This window comes from Pinus tabuliformis, chromosome X, assembly GCF_031772625.1.
Source record: "Pinus tabuliformis cultivar Carrire ecotype Pingquan chromosome X, CPIR1, whole genome shotgun sequence".
In the NCBI taxonomy this organism is placed as follows: Eukaryota; Viridiplantae; Streptophyta; class Pinopsida; order Pinales; family Pinaceae; genus Pinus; species Pinus tabuliformis.
Genome location: NC_142308.1, coordinates 840,017,187 through 840,030,048, shown reverse-complemented (window position 1 = coordinate 840,030,048; position 12,862 = coordinate 840,017,187).

The following is a 12,862-nucleotide window of genomic DNA, read 5'->3' as shown; positions in this document are numbered from 1 at the left end:
GCCAATTTCCACTAATCTCCATACCATTGTCTCTATTGAGATTATGCGGGTGTTTGATAACCTCAAGAGCTTCTCTAATCTTTCGCCTATGATGTTGTTCTTATCTAGCGATAATATAGGCGCATTCCAGGCAGACATGGTGTTTAGTTTTTGAAGAGTGCTCTGCCAAGGCCGAAGTACGAGACCTTTCATTCTTGATATCAGCCCCATGTTCCTTGAGTCTGGTCTGCAGGGAGCGACCTGTTTCACCAATCTACAAAGTGAATCATTTAGCTGATGGGAGCATCGAGAAGTACAAGGCCAAATTTGTGGCCAAAGGATTCTATCAGGTAGAGGGAGTGGACTATGAGGAAAATTTTGCATCAGTTGCAAGATATTTCTCAATCAAATCCGTTCTAGCATTGGCTGTGCATATGGGGTGGAAAATCCACTAGATGGATGTGAAGACCACATTTCTCAACGATGTCGTTGAGGAGGAAATTTACATAGAGCAGGAAGAAGGATTTGAGACATATGATTGGGAGTAACATGTGTGCAGACTTAGGAGAGCATTGTATGGTTTCAAACAAGCGGCCCAACCATGGTGCACTCAAATCAATAGTTATATCAATGGATTGGGCTTCACCAAAAGTGAAATGAATGCGAAACTCTATCACGTTGTGGTAGATGGTAAGCTACTTATTCTTGTTTTGTATGTTGATGATTTAATATTAGGAGGTGATCAATAGCTGATCCGCTCTTTCAAAGAGGATCTTGCAAGGGAATTTTAGATGAAAGATGTGGACTTAATGCATTAATTCTTCGGGTTGGAAGTATATAAAGGTGATTGTGAATTGTTTGTGTCTCATGGGAAGTATGCCTTTGAAATACTTCAGGTATTTCACATGGAGAATTGTAAGTCCATGGACACACCTCTAGCTACAAAATGGATGAAGGAGAATGTCAGTTCAAGTGAAAAGGTTGATGCTGCCATTTATAGGAAGCTTGTGGGGTCTTTGATGTATCTTTTGAACATAAGACCCGACATATGCTATGCAGTAAAACAACTTAGTCAAGCTATGGTGAGGCCTACCAAGTTGTATTGGAAGGTAGAAAAGCATGTGTTATGTACCTTAGAGGAACTACTAAGTATGGATTATGGCACATGAGGACAGAGGAGTGAAGCTCCAAGTCTTCACCGATGCAGATTGGGCAAGGAGTGTATTAGAAAAGAAAATTACTTCAGGTTCTATCTTTATTGTTGGGTCTACAACTATTTCATGGTACAACAAGAAGCAGAGACCTGTGGTGCTCAACTCAGCAGAGGCTGGCTACATGGCTACAAACCAAGCAACATGTGAGGCTATATGGATGAGAAAAATACTTGTGGTTCTTTTTTACTCAGGAGATGGATCTGATAGTGATATATTGTGATAAGCAGAGTTGCATTAAGCTCACTGAGAATCTAGTATTTCATGACAAGTCCAATCACATTGATATTCAGTATCATCATTTGCAGGATTGTGTGTAGAGGAGAATTCTAGTACATTCCCACTCAGGAGTAAGATGCTGACATCTTGATAAAGGCATTGTCAATAGGTAAAGTATAATTCCACAGGTGCAGGGTAAGGGTGGTGAAAAATCCCTTTCTTTCTAAGAGGGAGTGTTAAAAAAAAACGTAGCAAGAAAGGCTCAATTTGAATTTAGCCTTAGTCAAATTGAGTAAATCGAATTTCCACATTAGTAGGACAACTTGGAGGTTGTTAACTAATGTGACATGGCTCTTTCCACTCAGTAAATTCGAGGGGCTTGGATTTCAATTATGCATGTGTTGATTGCTAAATTTCAACAATCTAGTTCAGTTATTTTGAGTTGTATTCAGTTAATTGGCATATAAATATTGATAGAGTCAGTTGAAGGTTAGTTATGCAGTGGGACAACAATCTAACTCAGAGATCTATCAGTTAACTGGTCAATCAATCCAAAATAGCTAATGCATGCATGGAATTTGAATTTCTCAGCTGAAGTGGAAGCGATAAGGGAAATGTAACATGAGTTGTATACTAGTTTGAGTGTACAGTTGTTGCATGGAGTCAGGAGATCAATCCACGGGAATTATGCAAGAAAATAAGAGAAAATTCCTATATTTTAGGAGATAATTTCCTCATGGATTTAGCAATGAAATAAGAGGTTAGATGAGAATATAATTGGCTAAGTGTTGGCCATAGTTTCTTATTCAGCAGAGAGAACAATTATTCTTTTGCAGGTTGTGCTTAGATCTGGAGCAAGCAATTGTAATAGTTTCTCTATTCAATTGATTAATGCAAAGAGGCTTAAGGGCTTTTTCCCAATTGGGTTCCCCTAGAAATCACTCTGTACTTTGATTTTTTCTTGTTGAATTTCTATGCATGTTGTTCTGAATTGTGATTTCCATTCTGCAGATCAATAGAGTAGAATTGTGTCTCTTGGTTTTTTAGTTTGAAATCTTGAGAAGTTGCAATTTCTATCAAATTTATACATGTTTGATAATGTTGTATTTTAGAAACAACCCAAAAGTATGCTCAGTCCCCTTCCAAGAGTATAACTCCACAATAGAGAGGTTAAGAGTTCTAGAATATAGGTCCATCCCTACCTAGAATGGACACTATGCAACAAGGAACTTCAAAACGCCTTCAGGGGGATGAAAGTAGTTTATTGTTACTTGATAGTTAGATACTTAATCAAAATACCAAATCCTATAAAATTATGAAATAAATACTTTGAATTGAAGTCGAATGTAGGAAAATGTCATTTATTTTCGTTTTTGTTAAAATCTAGGAGTTTAACTATTGTTAGAAGAATTATACACATTGAAACAATTGTTGGGGCCTACTTTTGTCTCTTTTTGGATACCCTATCTTGCTACTTTTTATAATAACTTGTTCCATTTTGACCCTTTTTGACACCTCAAAATCTATCCTATCCTTGTCAAATGGTTCCAGTTAATGAATGTAGGTAAAGTCATAATTAGGCCTATTTTCATATGTCTTTGGTTAGTCTAGATGGTGTTAAGTGAGTTGATATTCTTTTGGCTAAATTTGGTTGTAACTTTACTAGGATTCTTAAGCATGACAATAGGAACTCGATGGGATTGGAAGATTACACTGGAGGATCAACATTTAAGTTCATGTTGAACCTGGCAGATGTTCGGTACTTAGTTATGCACTTCATTCAGTACCATGTTCTAGAATTCGGTACCAGTCAACTAAAAAATGATTCCCAAGCAACAATTTCATCTTCTCGTGTTTCTTTTGACAGTAGTGACAATGACTCCCTCCCAAGAATAGTGCCACAAAAATATTTCTATGGATATGCTGGAATGTATGATAATCTCCAAAGATTTGACTTGCCTTAATTAAGTCCATATCATATTTTGTATTATTTTTCTTGTTCGTTCAGTTATGATAACTTTAGGCCGTGATATCTTTAAAGGGAGTGATTAGCATTGCTATAGGGGTTGGAAAGTGAGAAGCAGAGAACAATACTTTGAACATTTTCAAAAACTTTGTTCTATTTAAGCTTGGAACTACTTCATATATGTATTGTTGAAATACTATTAGTGTAGAAACCTCGACTTCTATTTTATGAATTAATGTGTTATTAATCTATAAGTTTATTGTTGTAGTTTAACTTGTCTAAGGTCGTGGTCAGGGCCCACCATTTATCTCATTCAAGTTGCAAGCGATTTGAGTTAGAGTAGGAATAGATTTATATTGATATAGAATACTTATAGTATGGTTGATAATATTCTTAGTGTGATTACAGTTAATTGAATTCTTTAGTTTTTGAATATTTGATTTCCAGTTACTCAGATTTACATTTCAACATCATTTTCATTCGTTAGAGCTATAATATGAAGATGAAGCATTGAATTTTCAGTGTGGAGGTTGAAGTATTTTAAATGAACAGTTCTTGGATTTGAAGCATTTCGACTTATAAACTTTGAGACCTGAATGAAAATCTCTATATTTCAATTCAAACTGAGAACTCTGTATTCATAATTTTTCAAAGTGGATGCTTATAGATTTGGAAACAAATTAAACTTTGAATCCCTTCATTCTGATATTGGTTTTCTTTTTAGTTAATTTTCAAAAGCAGAAACAACAAATGTGTGGTTAGTATTATAGCTTTTAATTTTGTTTGAATTGTTTCTTGTTTCTGAATTGAAAAAGTGTTTCCAGTCTTATGTATTATTGTTAGAACCAAAATTTGTTAACAGGTTAGAAATGAGTGAGATTTGGTTTGATTGAAAGCCCTGGGGTTGGAATTCTGAGTGAATGCATCCTTTTGAGTTAAGTCATTATTAGAGTTATTTGATTGGGGTATGTTATTGATATATTTTATTTGAATAGGATATACAACTTGGATTGATCTAAGTAATTACATTATATTTGAATAAGATAAAATTCTAGTATTATAAACACTGCATATTGTTAGAGTAACTTAGTCCTTTGATTTATGTTATTTAGTACTTTCGAGTGCTAATTAATAGGTTTCTTCACTTCAGTAAGTTTGATTAGAGTAGTGAGTGATTTTTGAACTTGGAGTTAAGACATAGACTTGAGTTTCAATATTTGGTACTTCATTTAGTACTAGGTTGATCTTAGGATTAAATACAATGTGGATTAGATAGTTGGATCTGTACCTAAAACCGTGATATTTTGTAGCTCTAAGATTACAAACCTTGATTGACATTTTAAGTGAAGGGAAATTAATATAAACATATAAAATCCCTAACATTTTTGGCGTCATTGTCGGGGAATTGCAAACAATCTAGGTAACATTCTTCTTTTAGTAGTTTGGTATATTTATGTTTGTGATAGTAAAATTGTAGGGAAACTAGAGGGTAGAGAGAGTATGGTAAGACGTGAGTGAAGAGCCACAGATCCACTATGATGGGGTTGATCCAAATTTTGGTTGTCCCTATTCAATTTCCTTAATTATTTTTCTTATCTGTAAAGCTAGAGGTAGACCTAGAGACAATAAAGGAAGATTTATTCAAACTGCGAAATTTCTTTCAGATTTATTTGGTCCTATAAAAACACCCCCAATTAACCCTATTATTTGTTATGCAGGAAACGTGGAGAATGGAGAAATTTTTGGTGATGTAGTGGCCTCAAATAAGGAAGCACCATATACATAAGAGACAATACAGTTTGAAGGCACAATACAACAAGGGCAGCCTATATTGGGAGCAGTTATGGGAACAAAAAAGTACCAGTACTTCAGGAAGTGGCATTTTCATAGGTAGAGTCTGCAGTGGGATCACCTCAAAGAGACTTAGGACTAGTGCACATAAGACCTAATTCAGCGAAATCTTCTTTTATTTGGGACACTACACCATATTCTACTACCTTTAGACGTTTTGGAAGAATGGTTAGCAACGAAGGGGAAGATAATGGAAACAATGACATAATCAATGGTAATGGTGGCAGAAGAGATGGACCTAGGGGCAGACCTGATGAAAATGAACATGAGGAAGAAACAAATACTACATTCGGATTTCCAATCTTAGATGTTACAAGAAAAATTACTATGAAGAACATACCTTTGGCATCCCTTCCAATTATCCATGGCATGCCTTCAGAAGATCCTGATTTTTTCTTGTTTGAATTTGATATTATTTGTAGAAGTCATAATTATCATGATGAAATCTGTTTTTCTAATGAAATACCAAGATTATTGTAAAATCAGAGACATCAATGACATTTTTAGGATGCAAAAAATGGAAGAAGAGAGTTTGGAAGAGTATCTTGAAATATTTCTCTATAATTATCACAAATCCTGAATAGGTAATTTAGATGAGAAACCTTTAGGATTTTCTTCTTAAAAGGGCTAAGGGAAGATTTTATTGAAACCTTCAAACTCTTAAGCTTAGGGGACATCTACAAGAAACCTTTTGTTGATATAACAAAGATTTGAAGAAGTTATTCCATAAGCCAAGCTAAAGTAGGAAAAATAATTCATGATAGTCTGAGAGACTCTGTATCCAAAATTTATAAACATGTACAGGGAGGAGTTACTCGTGCTGAGCTAGGGAATCTTTTGGAAAACTTTAAGACAAACATTCTGAACACTATTAGTTACCAATTGGATACTCTTAAAATCAAGAAAAAACGGGAAGAGGAGAAGGTCGCTCTAGCCACTTTCTGTACTAAGTGCAAAAGGAAACATGCTAAGAGAGAGTGTCCTATAAATGTGATAGAGGTTTGTGGAATTTGCACACATGATCACCCCACTGAGAAATGTCCTTCCTTACCAGGACTACAAGCTATTTATAAAGGAGGGGTTGAAACAAGTGAGCTTCCCCAAACTTCTAGAAGACCACCATGGAGGGAACCAAATAGTAATCTTTATCAAGATCCTAATGTGAAACATTTTCCCCAATATCAAACATGGAATCCACAAACACCTTATTCTCCATGGTCAACTCAACCACCTCAAAATTCACCATGGAATCAAGGATGGAGAGGAAACCCTTATGGGAATGTTTATCAGTCCCAAATTCCAGTGCCCTCATATCCCCATTACCAACCACAATATCCACCTTATGCACCATACACATCTAATATTCCTCAGTACCAGCAAGGGAATAATCCACCCTATCCCACATGGCAGCGACAATCCACCCTATCCCACATAGCAGCGACCTGTGTTACCATTACCATCCTCACCACAACAACAATTACCATTACCACAAAATGCCAATCCGCCTTCACAACAGATGCAACAATCATTCAACTAAATCCTCCAAGGCCAATACAACTTCCTGCACAACCCATATCTAATCCTAATAACAGACCTCCTCATCCTGTCCAAAACATAGAACTGTAGCCTTTTCCCACCTATGTTATCAATTATTTTCCTATAAAATAAATTCAACTTAGGTTTGGGAAAATGGTTATTAATAATAACTCTGGAGTGGTCATACAAGAGGAGGAACACCAAATAGAATTTGAAAACAAATATGATGAAAATAAAAAAAATGGAGACTGAAAAGAATGATATAATAAGAGAACCATAGGGATCATTGGAACCTAAAGACGCTCCTTTTCTAGAAAGGCTGCGTGTAATGAAAATTGAATTACCTGTGGAATATGATATGGAATTTGAACTAAGAAATGTTTGTATAAAGATCCCTTTATTACACGCCATTAAGGACATACTATCTACACCAAGATTATTAGAGATATTTGTATCAAGAAACCCGGAAGGAAGAAAAATAACAATCAAACCATTAAAGTAGTTAGCCAATTTTCTAAAATAATATCAGGGTTTCCACTAAAATATGATGATTCGGGGAATCTAGTGGACTAGCTATAGGAATCAATGAGACTTTTCTTCCTAACACTCTAGTAGATTTGGGAGCAACCATTAATGCAATGATCATTGATACCATGAATTTGCTGCAACTAAACCAGGTAAGATCCACACCTATTGTGTTGGAATTAGCAGAAAAGTATATTGTCAAGCCCATTGGAGTCCTAGAATATGTGATTATAATTGTGGCCTCTTGGGAATATATGATAGATTTCATAGTGATTGTAACAACCCTGGTGAAAATTCCATGTAATAAAAGTTAATAAAGGAATAATAATAACCACGGTTATGGGACACTTATTCCAAGATGAATGGAGATGAATGTTGGGCAAAACATCCTAGTATGGGCATTCATTTGGTTTATTATGGCTAAGGAAATTAACAAAGGCAATGACAAAGGATTTGGAAAGGTATGAGGCATTAATTGGCATTTTATTTATGAAAATAATGGAAATTATGAGAAAAGGAAGGTGAAAGGTCACAGGTTGCATGTGAGGAGGAAAATGAAGGAAAATAGAGGGAAAATGAAGAAAATAGAGGCCTCATTAATAAACAAGGCTTCTGAGGATCAGTTGGTATCTTTTGTCAATTTAGTTTTGGAGCTCTCTCTCTATTCTCTCTGTCTCTCATACTCTTGGGAACTTAGAGTTTTCTTAGAGCACTTCAACATTGGATCAAGAAAATAAAAGAAGGTAAGAGGAAGCAAAAGATCAAGCAAGGAAGAGCAGGATCAAGAAACTACATCGGGCTTACTTGCAGGTATAAATTTACAAGTGTGATTTCCTTACTAGTTTTGGAATGCATGGTTATGCATGTGTGTTCTTGGTTCTCTTGTTGTCATTGGCATGGGTTTTTCCAGGGGTGACCGTGTTATTTAGCCTTTCCTTTCCATTTCCGGATAGCGATGGTGTATTTTGGTTCTCATGTTTTGGTTGAGATGGATTGCCAGATGGATTAGAAACTGAGTGAGGTGGTGTCTGAAAGAAAGAACAAATGGCCTAGTGATCCATAAATCAGACTATGGATTTTGGTAAATCCTTGGCCTAGTAACCCCTGAACCAGACTGTGTGTTGTGGCAAATCTAGATTTTGTGTTACCTCGGTGGGCCTAGGAATCCTCGACCGGTGAATGACGGGATATACGATAAAGCCTAGAGGTGGGTGCCCTCAATTCGGCCTAGAAATCCCTGACTGGTGAATGAAAGGGTATATGGTAAAGCCTATAGGGTGGAGTATCAGTTAGGGCCTATTGATCCAATGGGGATTGCGTTAAAACCTAGAGACTAGGAGACAGGAAAATTCCTCACGGTGTAGGTGGAGAAATTCGATGGAATCCATGCTTGCTTAAGGCCTAGTGATCTGATGGGGATCGCAATAAAGCCTGTTTCTCTTGATGAGGCTGAGGTGGTTTAGCCTTGGGAAACCTTGGTTGATTTTGGTTATGAGTCCCACATTCATGCTTGGAATATGGAACGGGGGTGATTGGTTGAAAGAAAGATTTGGTTCAGCCAATCTGTGGTCGGGTGGTTCGTGGAAGTCCCATATCTAGTTGGCTTATGCATTCATTAATAATAGTTCCTTTTTCTTGGTATTTCATGTGTAAATGTACTAGTTTATATGTGGATTTTATGGTTGTTGTTTCCTTATCATTTGTGTTATTTATATGATGGTTATGAGTATGTTTTATGACAATGATGATGTATGGCTATCGTCATGTTTTGATTTGTACATGAATGAACAATGAATATTTGACCTAATAGATGATAATGTAGCTAATGTGATAAGGCATCAATGCTTCCCAACGATTCTCAGATAAGTATGAGACCCCTATGCTCAGATATGTTGTTATGACTTGTAGAATGCATATTTGTGACATGTTTGACAAAATGGCTGTCATGGCTAGTAAGGGTCCAGTCAAGTCTTTGTTCAAGTATTTTCCTTAGTATCATTGTTTCAATGTTACTTTTGATTTCTGGAAGTTTCATTAATTTCTAGGTAGTGGCCTGAGTCTTGGCCCTAAAAAAGTGACACAGAATCCGAGGTCGCATGCTCAGAACTAGTTGAGAAAGTTGCTAGTCACTGGCATGCCATTGTTATGGGAGCGACTGGAGGGTCCCAGTCGTATGCATGCCCATGTTGTGGGAGTGACTGAGGCTCTAGGTTAGTAAAATGTCAAGTTACCTCAGGGGTTGCTCACCTGAAAGGGTTGGTTGGATCCTGAAGGTTTTGTAACATGTGTAGAAGGTAAGATTGGTTGTGTTTTGTCGGTTCCACTTCCTTAGCTATATATGGGGATTTGAATTAGATCATAGTAGCATCTTGTCACATGCTTACCCCAAAGGATCAAGTAACTTTGGAAAATGTGGTAGGAGGGTGTTACAGAGTGGTATCAGAGCATGGTTCAACCCTTGGACTAGATGGGCTGTGTGTTGGTCATGCATTCATGTCAGTTGTATATATGTTCCTTATACTTGTGGTCTATGTGCTTGTTGCATATGCATGGTGTTGTTCATGGTTGCAGTTGTTTCACCATGTGAAAGTTGATGGTGTTATTGTTGGATATGTTTATCATGAGTATAGGTCAGTTATGCATTGGTTATGCATGTCAGTGTTTATATGTATTGTGTATAGATGCATGTCGTACATACGTTGATTATGCATACATTGACATGGTGATAGTTATCGTGCGAGGGCATGGTGTGTGGTCGGCATGGTCATGCATTGATAATGGCTGAAATGATGTTTATGTATTTTTATGATTATGTTTACACATGTATTGTGTTAATCTGGTTGATATTGCAGATGAGATATCCTCCCCTGAACTATATGGAGGTATGTTGATTATATTACGTTCTAGTTTAGCTGACATGGTATACTTGCAGGAAGAATATTAAATATGACTAGCAAGATGGTAAACTACAGTTCCCGAGACCCTCCCTATGGATTAGATGAGAAACGCGGTGTTGGGAACTATTCTGACTTAACAGACACATTGAGAAGCTTGAAGGAATGATTAATAAGTTGTACGATAGACAATGACAAGATCCTTCAGGGATAAGAGAAACAAGCAGAAGCCAATGCAATAATCCTTTCGAGTTTTTCAGAGTTGCAAAGATAAGGACCACTTTGGATCAGCCATGGGCAGGAGGATAGGACTAATGGGTCATATGGCAGTAGATCTCATGGTGGTCACAGGTTGGATAAGGCTGACATGATCAAAGATGACAGATTCTTGGGCACTACGGATAGGAGAGGTGATGGCAATAGGTACTGTTCTAGTTTTGGTTCTGACATGCACTATGATTGTCATTGTTATCACCCTTATAGGAGGAGTGACAGGGGATATTTTCCAGATGAGTTTAAGAAAGCTAAGCCACCTACCTTTGATGGAGATTTGAAGAAGACCAATGATGTAGAGGCTTGGTTACTTGGGATGAAGAAGTTATTTGAACTACTTGAGTACATAGAGAATATGAAGGCCATAATACCTATCTTCAACCTCAAAGGGAAAGAAGACATCTGGTGGGAAGATGTGAAGTGAGTTAGAGACATCAAGATATAAGAGTTGAGTTTGCATGAATTCAAAATAATTTTAAGGAATAAGTACTTATCAGAAAGGAACCATGACAGTAAGGCTAAGGAGTTCTATGAGTTAAAGATGGGATCGATGATAAATGGGGAGTATATGACTAAGGTCCTAGAGATATTGAGCTATGTACCTTATCTTAAGGATGAGAAGGCTAAAGTTCAGAGATTTATCAGTGGATTTCGATTAGCATTTAGAGATGAGATTGAGTATGATGAGCCTCGATCACATGATGAAGTTATTGGGAATTGAAGCATTTCTATGAGCAATCAAATCATAAGATAGAATCTCAGAAAGGATGGAAAGGGAAAGATAAAGGTAAAGATAAATGGTAGCTGAAAAGAACAAGGCCTCGGAATTCAGAAGAGAAAGAGAATGTTGCACCATACAAGAAGTTCAACGTAGCTAGATAGGGACATGGGTTACAACAGCAGAATAGAGGTGATGGTACAAGACGGTTGGAGTGTTGGACATGTGGTAAGAAACATCTTAAGAGGGATTGTTCGCAGAATCAGGGTGGTAGGCCTCATATTTATAGTGCCCAAGAGGCACAAACAATTGGGGATGTTGGGTAGAGCATTCCATGGATTTATTAACCGCTGGATAACAAGAAGGCAGTGCACCAGGAAAATGGTATCAAGATGGACGGTAATATTTATGATCAATTTGATTCCATTTTGATTGAACATGGATCTAATTATAATTATGTTAGTCCTAACTTGGTGGATAAGTGTGGTTTGAATAAAGAAGTGCATGAAAAATACTAGTTAGTGTAGTTGGCTACAGGGACAAAGAAGAGGGTGTATCACTTGGTAAGAGCTTGTGCATTTGAGTTGAATGGTATGCCTACATCAATACATTTGAATGTATTTCCATTGGGATAATAATATATGTTGTTGGGTATGAACTGGTTGTATCTTCATAGGACCGAAGTGGATTGTTATGACAAATCCATTAAATGTTAGATCTAAGACTTTTGTGATCCATAATGTAGAAAATAGTGTTTTGGATTAATCACGTCGTTAGGATTGGGTCGACGTTTTGAACCAACTAATGTGGTTCATCCTTGGGACAAGGTGATAAATCAATTGATCTAAGAGAATAAATAGCAGGGATGCATCATTGTCTAGGGTTAGTCGTTTAAAATTAGCCGTTGGTGAAATTATTACTGAGGAGGGAAAAAATTATTTTAGAATATGTGATAAAGGGATGTTTGTTAAATTATCTAATATTTTAGTTGGAAACTAGCTGTTATGTAATAATTAAATATTTTATATCGATATTATAAATAATTTATCAGTTTCTATAATAATATTATCTAAGAATAATTACTTTATTTGTTAGGGTTGACCTAATTTAATCTAAATTTGGTTGAAAACTAGCTGTTATTTTGATACACTAAATCAATTTATAAAATAATATTAAAAGTAATTAATTTATATAAAACCATTTGATAGGGGTTAACCTATTCATTATAAATTTGGTTGAAAAATAAATGAATATATTAATATCAATATTATAAATTAATTATCAATTTTTAAAATAATTAATTATAATATTCTTAGTTAGGGGTGACTTCTTCCACTCCTATTAGGTTGAAAACCTACTTAAAGGAATGACTCAAAATAAAAAATTTAATTCATTGTATTTTATCAATACCTCTAAAAAGACTATTGAAGGAAAGGGGATAGCTTATCCTCCTAGAAAAGGAGGAAAGCATAGTTAACCAAAAAGGTTTTAAATAAAATATAGGAGGGCCGAAAACAAGAGAAGAAAAAGGAAAACAAGGATAAAATAAGAAGAATAAAAATAAGAAGGCTAGGAAAGGGAGGAGGAGTTAAGAAGAGAGAGCCAGAATCTAGCTTCTACTTAGTTTCCAACCATCATCCCTATTAAGGTTAGTGGCATGCCTCTTAATCTCAATCGCTTCCCTTAGTTT